At 41.4% G+C, this 12,937-nt stretch overlaps 1 protein-coding gene across 1 annotated transcript in view; it reads left to right on the forward strand.

The window, feature by feature from the left end:
* Nucleotides 1–12,937, forward strand: part of POU6F2 (POU class 6 homeobox 2) — a 452,738-nt gene that overhangs the window by 78,522 nt on the left and 361,279 nt on the right.

The following is a 12,937-nucleotide window of genomic DNA, read 5'->3' on the forward strand; positions in this document are numbered from 1 at the left end:
TAATTGGACACATCTTAAATCAAAGGACAGCAGAGTTTTGTGATAACCCAGCTTTATCAATGAAACTAATTTTTACCAGGTACTCCTAATACGTGTAATTTATTTACTCTTTTTTTGGTATTATACTGCTAAAAATCATACACAAAATAGAATTGAAAAAATTGAAATAAAAACAGAAATTCTAATACTTTCTTCCTGTACCTCAGTGCACTGCCTTGCACTTCTCCTTGTGTGCATGTAGCCCATTTCAAAGACCACTGCCCAGAATGTTCTACAATTAGAAAAGAGTTCAGTAAGCCATGGCATCAGAGTAAATATTATTCAGCAGTTTGAAATCACAGTTTTAGATACTAGTTCATTTGGAGAATATGGTTACAATATAATATAATAATGTCTGTGATGGCAAATATAGTGCTCAGCTGTCGTACCACGTGGTAGCTGGTAGTGCTTTTTAGGTCTCTAACAAATATTTATTAAATGAAAAGTGAATGATAAAAGAAGGATACTGGGGGGAAGGGATAAGTTAGGAGTTTGGGACTAGCATATACACACTGCTACATATAAAATAGATAACCAACAAGGACCTACTGTATAAGCACAGGGAACTATACTCAATTATTTTGTAATAACATATAAGGGAAAAGAATCTGAAAAAGAATATATATGTGTGTGTGTGTGTGTGTGTGTAAAACTGAATTACTGTGCTGTACACTTGAAACTGACATGACATTGTATATATACTACAATTTTTAAAAATGCTTTGCTGAAAAAAATACTTTCTTGCTAAAAAATGATTACCATCAAAAAGAAAAGCGGAATACTAACTTGTATATGCAATGTGGATCTGTAAACATTAACAAAGGTAACAAAGATTGTATATAGACATACTACATGTATATATGTGTGTGTACACATATATACATATACACACACATAGATATATAACTTTCAAAGATTTCTACAATGAGTTCCATACTTCTAAAGTTCAAGATAGATATGGATAAAAAATAGAGCTTAAAATATAGTATGACTGTCAAAATGAATGATGATGTTGAAAGAATGAAAGATAAAGTCTGAAATATAGAGAATATGAAATAAATATTTAGTTCAAGACCCCAAATTTTGCGACTCAGAGGACAGAATAAGAGGAAGTTATAAAGCAGTCTCTTACTTAAAAGTTATTATGAATCTGTGCATTGCTATGGCATGCTTTCTTCTGAAATGTTGAGAAAACTTGGTAACACTTTCCTTCTTATTCTTCAGTATATACCTTTAAGGTAAGGGTTCTCGTACTTTAGTGCTCATAAGAATTTTCTGAGGAACTTGTTACAAGTATGGATTTCTGAGCCCCGCCCTCTGAGATTCTGATTTGACAGTTTTGAGGAAGGAGCCCCTCCACCGCATTTCCCCCACGTGGTTCTAATCCACAGGACTTGAGCATCGCAGTTAGAGGTTGTAGAGCGGGACCAAGCATTTGCCCTGAATCGTGCAGAACCTCGGAGACCTGACGCACTGTGGGTCAGAATGGATGATAATAGAAAGGTGGGGTAGGATTGAAATGGAGACTTAGAAAGCACAAGCTTCTTGCCAGGGCCACCCTGGAAGCAAAAACTGCATTAAGAAAAAGGCTCTTAATGCCATTAGCAGTTGAAAAGGGGGCTTTTTATCATGTGAAAGTAAGTCAAAAAGTCCAGAATGCAAGTGACCAAGTGTGTTAGAAGAGATGTGCTTTTACAGGTAGAGGAGAGGCTCCTTCCAAATTGATGCCCAGGTCGGCGCGGGGGGCAGGGGTTTGGGGGGGTTGGGGGAGGTGGAGGGGTGAGGTTGATGTCCGGAGAGTCCTGTAGGTAATGTTTTTTGTACAGTCCTTAAGCCCCGCTGGGATGTAACACATTTTATTTTAGCCGAAAGAAACATTCAAAGAATTTAAAGTGACTTTTCTAAAACTGCCTTGGGAGCTAGTCAGGTGTCAACAAGAATGGATTTCAGTGATGTTAGGGACCCTCCGCCTTCCTCTTTTGGCACGTGTGGCCAGGCGGACTTTGGTAATAATTTAATTCATCCTGAAGAGCAAGAAGGAGGCAGTCAGGGCAGCTTCTGCAGAGACAGGTAGAGCTGAGAGATGATTCATTTAATTAATTTCTCAAAAGAGATTAAGTTGATTTAAAGGCTGTTGGGATAAGATAGCGAGCAAAACAATGTGGCTGCAGTTTGGGTTTTCATAAGATTCAATCTACTGAAGTGTTTTCTGGTTCTGTAAAAATAACATCTTTTATGTGGTAGACATTTTGTAATGTTTTGTTTGTAATTTAAAATTTATCCAGAAAAAGGGGCAGGAGGAAACCTTTAGAAGTGATGGAATGTGTTATTGTGGTGATGGTTTCACATGTGTCTGCGTACATCCAGACTCACCAAATTGTATACATTAAGTATGTGCTAGTTTTTAATATCGTTAAAACTAACTATACTATTGGTTTTGAGTATCAATTATATCTCAGTAAAGCTGTTAACGAATGTTTTGATCTCATGCCTGAACTACAAGGTATTTCCCTCTATGCTTCACTTTCCTCCCACAAAAGCAGCCTTTCGAAAGACAAGTCAGATCCTGTCTCATCTTGCTCAGAACCCTCTGTGGTTTCCTCTCCCAAGTCCCCACAATGGCCCAGAACCCCCCCTCCCTTGATCTTGCTGTTGGCCATTTCTCTGGCACCCAATTCTCTGGCCTCACCACCCACCAACCACTCATTCCCTCTCAGCCATCTCAGCCTCCTGGTCCCCTGAGGGCACTGAACAGGCTCCCAGGCCAGAGTCTTTTTCTCAGTGTCCCCTTGTGATACTCACATGCCCCTCACCTTGCTCACGGTGGCCTCTGCTCAAGGGTCCCTTATCTGTGCGACCTCTCTGATCATCTTATATGTGACACACCCACACTCTCCCCACACTTCACTCTGCTTTATATCTGTTCATAGCCCTCAGCACCACCCAACATCACGATGGTTCCTTATTTATTGATTTGGCTGTTGTCAGTCTCCCCAAGGTATTTCAGTTACAGGACTGCCTGCATTGACCTGTCTTACTCAATGATGTGTTCCCATCACCTTGAAGAGTGGGTAGCATGGCACCCAATACTCACTCAATACATATTTGTTGAATAAATAAATAGCATTAAAAACCCTCCCAATACCAAAGTTAAATGAGGAGGAAAGAATCTCCAATAATCCTGTGCAACAACAAATCAAACTATTTTCCACTGGATTTAGAAAACTCGATTTTTAAAAATCTGTCATCATTGACTCTATCTATTTTTATGTCAAAAACTCGGGAATGTGTTTCCTAGTTGATTTCAATGCTAATTTGAATTTACTTTTCTGCTTGTTTTTAATCAAAAAATGATTTCCTCCTGATTTTTTAAACTAAGTACTCTGCAGGTTTGATTAGAGTTTTGCTTGACATGCTAAGGAAATGAGTGCCCACAGGTGGCCCCCCTCAAGATCCAGAAGCCAAGGGTGAACCTTGCAGCCAGGGTATAAATCCCACAGAGATTCCCAGCAGGACCCATCTGTTAGTGGGCATGGAGGAAAGAAGAGACACGAACCCTTGTAGCTGAAGTAGTGAGAAAGGAGAATTCAGTGACAGTCCATTTCTCATTTATTTTGTACAGGAAACAGAAAACTTTCCAGGCACAATGCATGTGCATGGGGAGAAACCATGCAGAAGCTCAGTGGAGTAGAATGAAAGAGGATTGTGTAATGAGGCTGCATTCCACCATGGATGTTTGAGCCTTCTTGGGGCCACTGGTACCTTAATGTCATTGGGATGGACCCAGTTACATAGCTTCAGGATAAGTCAGCTGGCCTTTAGTTAAAATTGTGTATTTTTAATCTATGAAACATTTCTCTAAGCAAATTAATAGCAGAAGGGTGGGATGGGGATGGAGGCTTCTAAACCCACTGAAAAGAGCCAGTTGTTTGTAAAGACTTCTGCACATCTGTTTTCTGATGTTTTTATGAGTGTGCCTTACTGATTTGTTAAAACAGGCCTGTTTTCCTCTTGACAACACATTACCCATTCTCATTACTGTAGGTGCTTGAGGATATTAAGGAAGCAATTCTTTAAAAATACTCCGTGACCAACAGTCGTAACTCAGGTGCTTCATCTGCTCCACTTGGTAGTGCAGCCCTTAAGTGCCAGTGATCCTGCGGATAGCTGTGTTGATACCTTGTTTTAGTGTGTGAGTCACAAGATAGCCTGTCATCAGTTGCAGATTAGGGTTAGAAAAGCCCAGTTAAAACGCCCTGAGTGGAGCAACATGTTTATTCATTAGCATCTGTAATGATATTAAAAGAGTGTGTCAAAGAAAGGGTGTTACGTGTGTGTGTTTGTGAGTGCGCGCGCGCGCACACGCGTGCATGGTCCAAGCGGTTAGTATACATTGGCATTTTACAGAAAGGGAAGATAAAGGATGCCAGGAAAATGTTATATCTGTGACAGAAAGTATACAAGACTCATAGAAGATGCCGAATACCATCCCTTTACTGATGTCTATAGATGGTGAAATTTTTGATGGTAGCAAGCGTTTCTGGATCCTTACATCCCCCATCGTCCCTTGAATAACACCTCGTACACGATGAACTGTCAGTAAATACCTGTTGAATTGCATCAGCTTTGCCCTAAATAGAACCGGATTCGGAGCCTTCCCCAATCATGCAAATGAAAGGGAACATAAATAAATATTAATAAAAGCCGGCCTTGCTTTAAAATTGCCCTTGTTTCAAAGGCTAGAGATTTAAAGAAATACTCAGTTAAGTCTCTTTTTATGGTTGGGGTTAGAAACAAAATATTTTGAATAGAGGTTAATACGAGAGCTGAGGAGGGTCGGGAGAGTCCATAAAAAAAAAAAAAAAGGAAAAACCTCCCAGTTCCTGTATTTCTGAGAGCCCAAATCCCTAGGAATGAGAAGATTTAGCTAATCTTTCCAATCACATTCTCCCTCCCTCCCACCCCCATCTTCTTGGAATTATGTTATCTCTGCTGTCTTAAAAGCTCAGAAGCCTTTTGAATCGGAGCAGCATTCAAAGGACAGTCAAGGGTCACCCTTGGAATATTAAAGGAGAGTGGATTACAGGAGAGGGAGGAAAAAGGAGCAGCTGGGGCGAGGTGCAGCCCTGTGCAGACCCAAGGCAGAAAAGGAGAGGAAAACTCCGCAGGAGCTGGTGTTGGCCGAGAGAAACCTGCCCAGATTGCTAGGAAGGACAAGAAATAGCAAGGTAGCAACCCGCATTATTAGTCCAGCCCATGTTATTGCGTTTTGAGAGGAGAGGAAAGGAAAACACCTATTAGTGAAATCAATTAGACAATGGCCTTTTGAGCAGGGATAGAATGGCTTTTTTAGAGAACATGGCTACGTGCTTGGAAGATTAAAAGCCAGATACTGTTATAATTCAGGGATACAACTCTACAGAACTTACAGCCCCCTGACCATTCTTAAAATAATAAGACCTTAGGATTTATAAAGCAAATTCCTTCTCAAAAGACATCAGAGTAACTTAGTTTTAAAAAATCTAACGAATTTTTGGTCTTCCATCATTTATAGATGTCGAGTCTTGTTTTGGTTTTTCAAATAAAATCAGTGAATATTTAGGGAGGGCTTATGATGTGCCAAACACCATCTTAATATTTGGAGTAGGCGGATGCAGTGACAGGCCCTTACTCAGCAATGGTTTCTGGGGAGGCGGGGGAGATGAAGAGGTGGATCAGGAATCCCTTTGAAAATCAGATGGCAAAATGCGCACAATGTTCACGCTGTGTTAGGAGAGTGGCAGACCTAGCTCAGTATATACAGCGCTTATTACTCCTAGGCACTTGGCCTGTTCTAAACATTCTTTGTCAATTATTTAATCTGCAAAGCTATCCCACGAGGCGTATACCATTATTACTCCCATTTCCTCTCAGGGAAATTGAGACTCAGGCCACAGTAAGGTCCTTGCCCCAGGCCCTTCAGTGAGTAGAAAGTGACACCAGGCCCGAGTACGCGGGCCTGGTGAGGCTGGCCCCAGTTGGCCCACTGTGGACCAAAGGGAGGGCATCTCTTTGCAAATTAGACCAGACAGTCCCCGACACTTTACTGCTACCTGCCGGAAAATGTCTTAGTACAGTCATTATAAAAACGTGAACAGCACTTTCTCTGGCTGTGCGTTGCCTAGCCATACTCAGCCGGAGAAAAGCTAGAGCTGCCGAGTATGGAGGTTGTGGCATGCTCAGTGAGATGTGGACCCAACCTAGAAGGTACTGCTAAACCTTCAGGTTCAAACTGGATGTTTAGGAATGTTAGTCTGTCAGCAGGGGGCAGAATGGATTTTTCTATGTATTTATGGAACTTTGAAACTATAAGGAACTACAAGGATCCTTTTTGAATAAAAGGTTTTTCTCCTCAACTTTGTCTGTCTTTTGCTATTCAGAGTGGAAGAACTGAATTAGATGTGTCCACATATTTAATGGATTATTCATTTCTCGGAATATTTGCTTCTGAGAAAAATGATAGAATTAGAACATTTGTAATCAAATATTTCTAATGTGCTGCGTGTGTTTGATGATACAGATGACCACGGGGTGCCTGGGAACGAGAGTGAATTGTGTAGGAGAAGCGTCAGAGGGAGAATCTTCTTGGTTGAGCAGGGGCATGGACAGAGCTGAGGCTGAGGCCCATGGTGGGCCGGCCATGGCCTCATCTACGGCCACCTGAGTCCAGCACTGATGCCTTTGCTTGGTTGAGCTTATCCCCTGGACCAGACATAGCTTTGCTCTCATTCAACCTCCATCCTAAGCAGAGAAAAAGGACTTTCCTTTTCCCCTTCAGTGCTGCTATTAAATTCTTCCATTTTGTCTTACGGTAAAACAAAGTAACACAATCATGCAAAACCAAACTCACATTTCTGGAAGCAGAATATGGGTCAGTGTGTATGTGTGTGCGATGCCAGACAGGTAAGATAGACAAGTGAGGCCTTAGTTTCATATTGTATAGTTTCAGACGTGATTAAACGTATGATTAAAATATTAAAAATGCCAACCAAGGACAATTCTTGCCTTAACCAACCTTCCTTCCTTCCTTCCTCCTCCTTCACAATCAATCAATCAATGAATCAATCAAAACACATTTCTTGAGAGCCTTTATTTGTATCACACACGATATTGGCGCCCAGTATTGGGGATTCTGAGACATGTCTGTCTGCAAAGGACTCAAACATCTCAGCTGTAGAGTCTATTGCTTAAGTCTTTTGGAAAAGTAAGTGATTAACCAACCAAAAAACTGTCCTGATTTTATTGTGTCTGTGATGCATGGCAAATATGTAACATGCGCGGACCTGTGAAACCCTTTCTTTAAGTACACTGAAGTCTCCATACAGAATTATCTATCTATCTATTTAATGTCTGTATATGTACCTCTCTCTCTCTCTCTCTCTCTCTCTCTCTCTCTCTCTAAAGTACCTCTTAGAATTTTTAAGATGCTAGAAAGTACGTTTTTTAGGATAATGTAGGTTGTTTTTTCTTTGTAACTCCTTAGTAACTGTACATTCAAATCTCTAAATACAAGTCCATTTTAATCTGTGTTGTTTTCTGATTAAATTCTGATACCTATTTGAAGCCGTCAGATTTTAAAGAATGTATGAATATAGGGTATGTGTATGCAATGTCGATACTGCTGTATAACCCCATTACCAAAAGACCAGATCTAGATGAGCCTGGATTGAACTCTTATTGATGCTTTTTCACAAAGGCAGCAGGAAATTGAATTGATGGTGCTATTAGGTTGTCAATATCAGTGTCTCCCTTTCTTCCCGGATAAGTATATGTGAAGCATCACACATACAGTCATTTTAACCTCTTGGGGGCAAAGGAGCTATAGAGGTACAAGGTGATGAGCTAGATGATGTGTGTCTATCTGTACACTAGATTCTTTGTAGAAGTCCAGAACTCACCAACTACTGTTTGATTGATTATGTTGTTGTTATTTCATCTTATGTTTTGCTTGTTTATTTGCTTGTTTGTGTTTAAATACAGCTGTGTCTGATGCGCTCATCTTTAATTGGAGTTGTCTGTAGACCATTAACATAGTTAAGAGGATGTGGCACTCATGGTGGGACTTGGAGAAAGATAGAAACTCTTTCTATAGCAAGTGACAGGGGAGAAGGAGATTGTATGCTTAACTGAAGTTCAACAAACCTCAACAAAAAGACAAGAGACTCTTAAACTGTGCCCATGTGTACAAAATGAAATACCATCCTCTGACACCAAAGCAAATCAGATATTTTGCAATCTTTTTTTAATTAATTAAATTACTTTATTTATTTACTTTTGGCTGTGTTGGGTCTTCGCTGCTGCGCATGGGCCTTCTCTAGTTGCAGTGAGTGGGGGCCACTCCTCGTTGTGGTGCGCGGACTTCTCATTGCGGTGGCCTCCCTTGTTGCAAAGCAGGGGCTCCAGACGTGCAGGCTTTAGCAGTTGTGGCTCACGGGCTCTAGAACGCAGACTCAGTAGTTGCGGCGCACAGGCTTAGTTGCTCCGCGGCATGTGGGATCTTCCCGGACCCGGGCTCGAACCCATGTCCCCTCGCATCGGCAGGGGGACCCTTAACCCCTGCGCCACCAGGGAAGCCCAGATATTTTGCAATCTTTTTTTTTTTTTTTGGTACACGGGCCTCTCACTGTTGTGGCCTCTCCCGTTAAGGAGCGTAGGCTCTGGATGCGCAGGCTCAGCGGCCATGGCTCACAGGCCCAGCCGCTCCGTGGCATGTGGGATCCTCCCAGACTGGGGCACGAACCCGTGTCTCCCACATCGGCAGGCGGACTCTCAACCACTGCGCCACCAGGGAAGCCCTGCAATCTTATTTTATCCTTCCAAGATGGTTCTGGGCATTCATCTTAACTAACTATCCCCTAGATAAAATGTTGGGGATTGATGAAGGCAACAATGTAAGTTGCCCAAGGCATCTTCTGAACAGGGGTTCTGGACTCTTATTTCACTCTGTAAATGACCATGCCTACTCCCTAAGACACCGTGGGTCATCACCCAGTGTAGTGGGTTATGTTGCAGTGGCCTAAGCCAGATTTTATTTGCACAATTACTGGGTTCTTTTTAGTGGTTGATGGTAGTCAGTAATGATTCGAGATGGGGGAGACCTTGCTACATCCCCAAAGCCTTCCTACCTTCTTATAATGAAATCAAGCTCTGAGACCAAAAGCTGCCATACATAACATAGTTATTAAATATCCCCAAATATTATTATCCCCCAAATTATTAATCATCCCAAAATAGTTTGTTCAGCCTGTTTGTGTGCTTGATAAATTCATAGCTGTTTGTCATTTTGGGTGAACAGAGCACATCTGGTATGGAAGGTTCATTAAAGTAGGTGTGGCAAGATTCTAGAAGCAAGATGAGTTTCCCTCACGGTCAGCATTAGGCAACTAGAACTCTCTGACCCAAAGATTGGACATGGGACAGTTTGGGGGTCAAACCTTAGGCCACTAGCCCCAAGAGCATAAGCAACAGGACTTTCTGGATTTTTAATATTCTCTGGTTCCACTCAAGGGTGGAGAACGTCTCCAAATATTTTAGCCAATACATATATCTTGAATATGACTAATTTAACCAAGTGAGAACTCATTTCTAACCTCCATTAATGCTGATCAACAATTTCACTCAAAACTAATATAAATTGTACTAATTAGCAAAATGTAGAGTGAGGGAGTGGGGACAGTGAACAGAGGTAGCTGTGGAATTTGTGGTGGCCAAGCCTGGAGTAGGGACTTTCTGATTAAACACCAGCCCTGGAGCAGATAGATCTGTTGAGTGCAACTTTGCCCTACTCTGGCGCTTTGTGACCAAATGAATTGTTCCCTTGGATTTTTGAAGCCTGCCTGCCTGCCTGTCTTATTTATATTTTCCTCAAAGCTGTTCTGATTGCCTGCTTCATAGTTGGTTTGTATGTACATAAAAATATGCTGGACTGAGTTCAAGCTCAGTTTAGAGGGGCGAGGGTATTTCCATCGCGTGGCTGCCACCGGACACGGATGTTTTGCTGAGTTAATAATAATCTCCCTATCTTTAGTTTCCCTGAGTATAAAATGAGAATGATTATGCTTACAAAAACTCTGTTGGTTAAATTATTGAAGGCCTTTAGCTGAATTATATCTTTGTTTATCTGGTATTATTTTTAACAGCCTGGTGAAAGCCCAAGTCGAATTCTTTCCTTTGCACAGTGCCCTATATCTGCTCTTCAAGTAAAGGTTTTACAACAGAAATACGTGGGGACATCCTTATTTAAGAATTAAAGGGTATCAGAAATTAGCATACAAAGAGAGTATTTACAGTTAGTATATACTAAGCTGTGTATAACTGTATATGAATAAATGGTAAGGAATATTAATCAGGTAAAAGAATGTAAGAAGCACTGGACAGATATGTACTTGTTGAAGATGTCTAGCCTATTATTATAGAATAGTTAAAAATTAGAACTGTAATTTACGTTAGCTGTAATCTAAGCAGGCACAGTCTAAAATGTTTCAAGAAGCACGAGATCCGTTAGATAATATACTGAAGACTAAGGAAAAGGTCTTCCATGGTCAGATAATTGTGGGAAGTGCTACCTTAGGCAGAGTTGAATTGATTTCTTTCCTGGTAGACTTTTCTGCTGTATTTTCCGCGTGGGTATGATTACAAAAATCCTTTATTGTAGAATCTCTTTTAGGACAAGTGTTCTGTGGAATGCACTTTGGAAAATACTGTTTTATTTTGACCCTTTCATTTTCCAGATGAGAAAACCGTAGGTGAGAGTGGTTAAGTGATTGCTAAGATTATGTAGAGCGTGACACTGTCTGATGTCCTCTCTACCATTCCCTGTCACCCCATGGATTTTACCTAAGCAGCGTCAGACAGAGAGGTGTTTTTTTTCTAGAGTCTGAAGAGAAGAAGATAGTATACACAGCATACTGTGGGAATTGGTTATCCAGGGTTTAACACCCTTCCCAGTCCATAATTCAAGTTCTGGGAAACCCCATGGGTTACCTAGTCTATGAGCCTCGGTTATTTTCACGCAGTAGAGGGTGCTGTATAAAAAGATGCTGGTCCTTGGAAATGAGATCTACTGGGGTTCAAAATACAGCCTCACCACTTACTAGCTGTGGGGTAAGTCACCTAACCTCTCTGAGTCTCAGTCCTTTTTCCCTAAAATGGGGTTAATACCTTGCATACTTTGAGTGACATTAAGTATATCTGAGGTGCCTATTTGGTAAAAGCATTCAATACATGCAATCTATTTTTATTTTTTAACAATGCACAAAGGAGGTTTAAATAATTGCTGTGTGGTCTGATGCTGACTGCAGTCCTTTCATTGTAGGACATGGTGAAAATTTTTGAGATTTTGCTAATGGAATCTACATCTCTTATTTCTTCTTTTTTTACTGTCTGGCTTCTTGGGTCTCTTATGACCCTTGTGAATTCCTGTATTGGCACATGCATCCCCTATTGCTTATACTTGACACTGTTCCATCTTGGACAAGTCCCTTTCTTCAGTCAGGGCCGATGAACAAACTGCAGAGAAGTTCCAACTTCTACCACTCTAGTTGTGACAATTTCAGATTTCCAAGTAAGAAGTCTTCACCCACTACTTTTTTGCCTGCACTAGCTCTTTCTGTTCCTATCTGCTGCTGCAGAAATCCTTGTACATGTGAAAGTTGTAGCTCTCTGACATTCCTGCAAGCACCCACGTCGGTGCACGTTGGAAATCCTTTCCTTACTCTGGGAGAAAGGATTTCACAGACTGACATCACGTTTGTCAGGGAGAAAACAACTTCCAAGCCAAGTGCTGCTTGAAAGAGGTACGCCCACCCCAGTCGCTTATAAGACTGTGCTCAGGGGTTACTGCTTGTGACGCAGTTTCAAATGGACCCCCCAGTGGCTATAGCTGTGCTTAAAAGCTGTCTGTTCTCTGCCTCTCTGGGGCTTTGCTCTTTAACCATGTCATGCACATATGTATGTGGCCTACAGCTGCATCATGGGAAAGCGTAGAGCATTTTGTAAGATGAAAATCAAATGAGTACTTGGATGACAAACTCCTGAATTTTCAAAGCTCAGGTCACTGAGAGGCACTAGTTGGGAACCTAGCCGTGGATGAGGGTACCTAAAAGTAATTTAAAGAAGAAGAGCTAATGGTCAGTGAGTATACGCCATCTGCCAGTACATGCTTTGCACACATCAGCCACACTGAACATCTTAAAAGATTTAAGTGCACTTGAACTTAGCAGCTGCATTTCAGCTCTTCTGTGGGATTCGGGATTCAGTTTGACCGTTCACAAATAAAGCAGGAATAGAATATCCTTTTCTTAAGTCTGCCCAGGTACTCACTGATACATGCATAACCATGTTTGGCTTATCACGAGGGTAGTGAATGTCATTGTAAACACAAGTTTACCATTAACACCATCTTCAAAAATGCTCCATTGAGCAGCGTGGCCACAGAGACTGGGTGTCTTAAAGGCATGAGTCACACCCGCTCCTTTAGATCAGAGAGATTGAGGACTCAACCTTTTATAAAGTAAAATAAATGCACTAGAATTTAAACCTGGTCCCTTTCCTTCATGTGAAGCTATGAGGTAAGGAAATGTTTCCTTTTCTACCTCACTCTGCTCTGCTTACCGAATCAGAAGACTCCAAACACGTGGTCTTTCTTAGATACATAGGAAAGAAATTGGGGGAAATTTGGAGACTTTTGTGTCTCCTTTCCCCTCTGCCTGCCCCATTCTCCTCCCCCCAACCCCCCATTTTCAAGCGCTCCTAACCTCCACCTCCAAACACAGTAAATGAAATGCTAATCTGTCACCAGCAAATTTAGGCTGACAATACTGTGAATCGACCGTATTGATGACATTGATTACATTTCAAA

The sequence above is a fragment of the Phocoena sinus genome, chromosome 9 (assembly GCF_008692025.1).
Source record: "Phocoena sinus isolate mPhoSin1 chromosome 9, mPhoSin1.pri, whole genome shotgun sequence".
NCBI lineage: Eukaryota > Metazoa > Chordata > Mammalia > Artiodactyla > Phocoenidae > Phocoena > Phocoena sinus.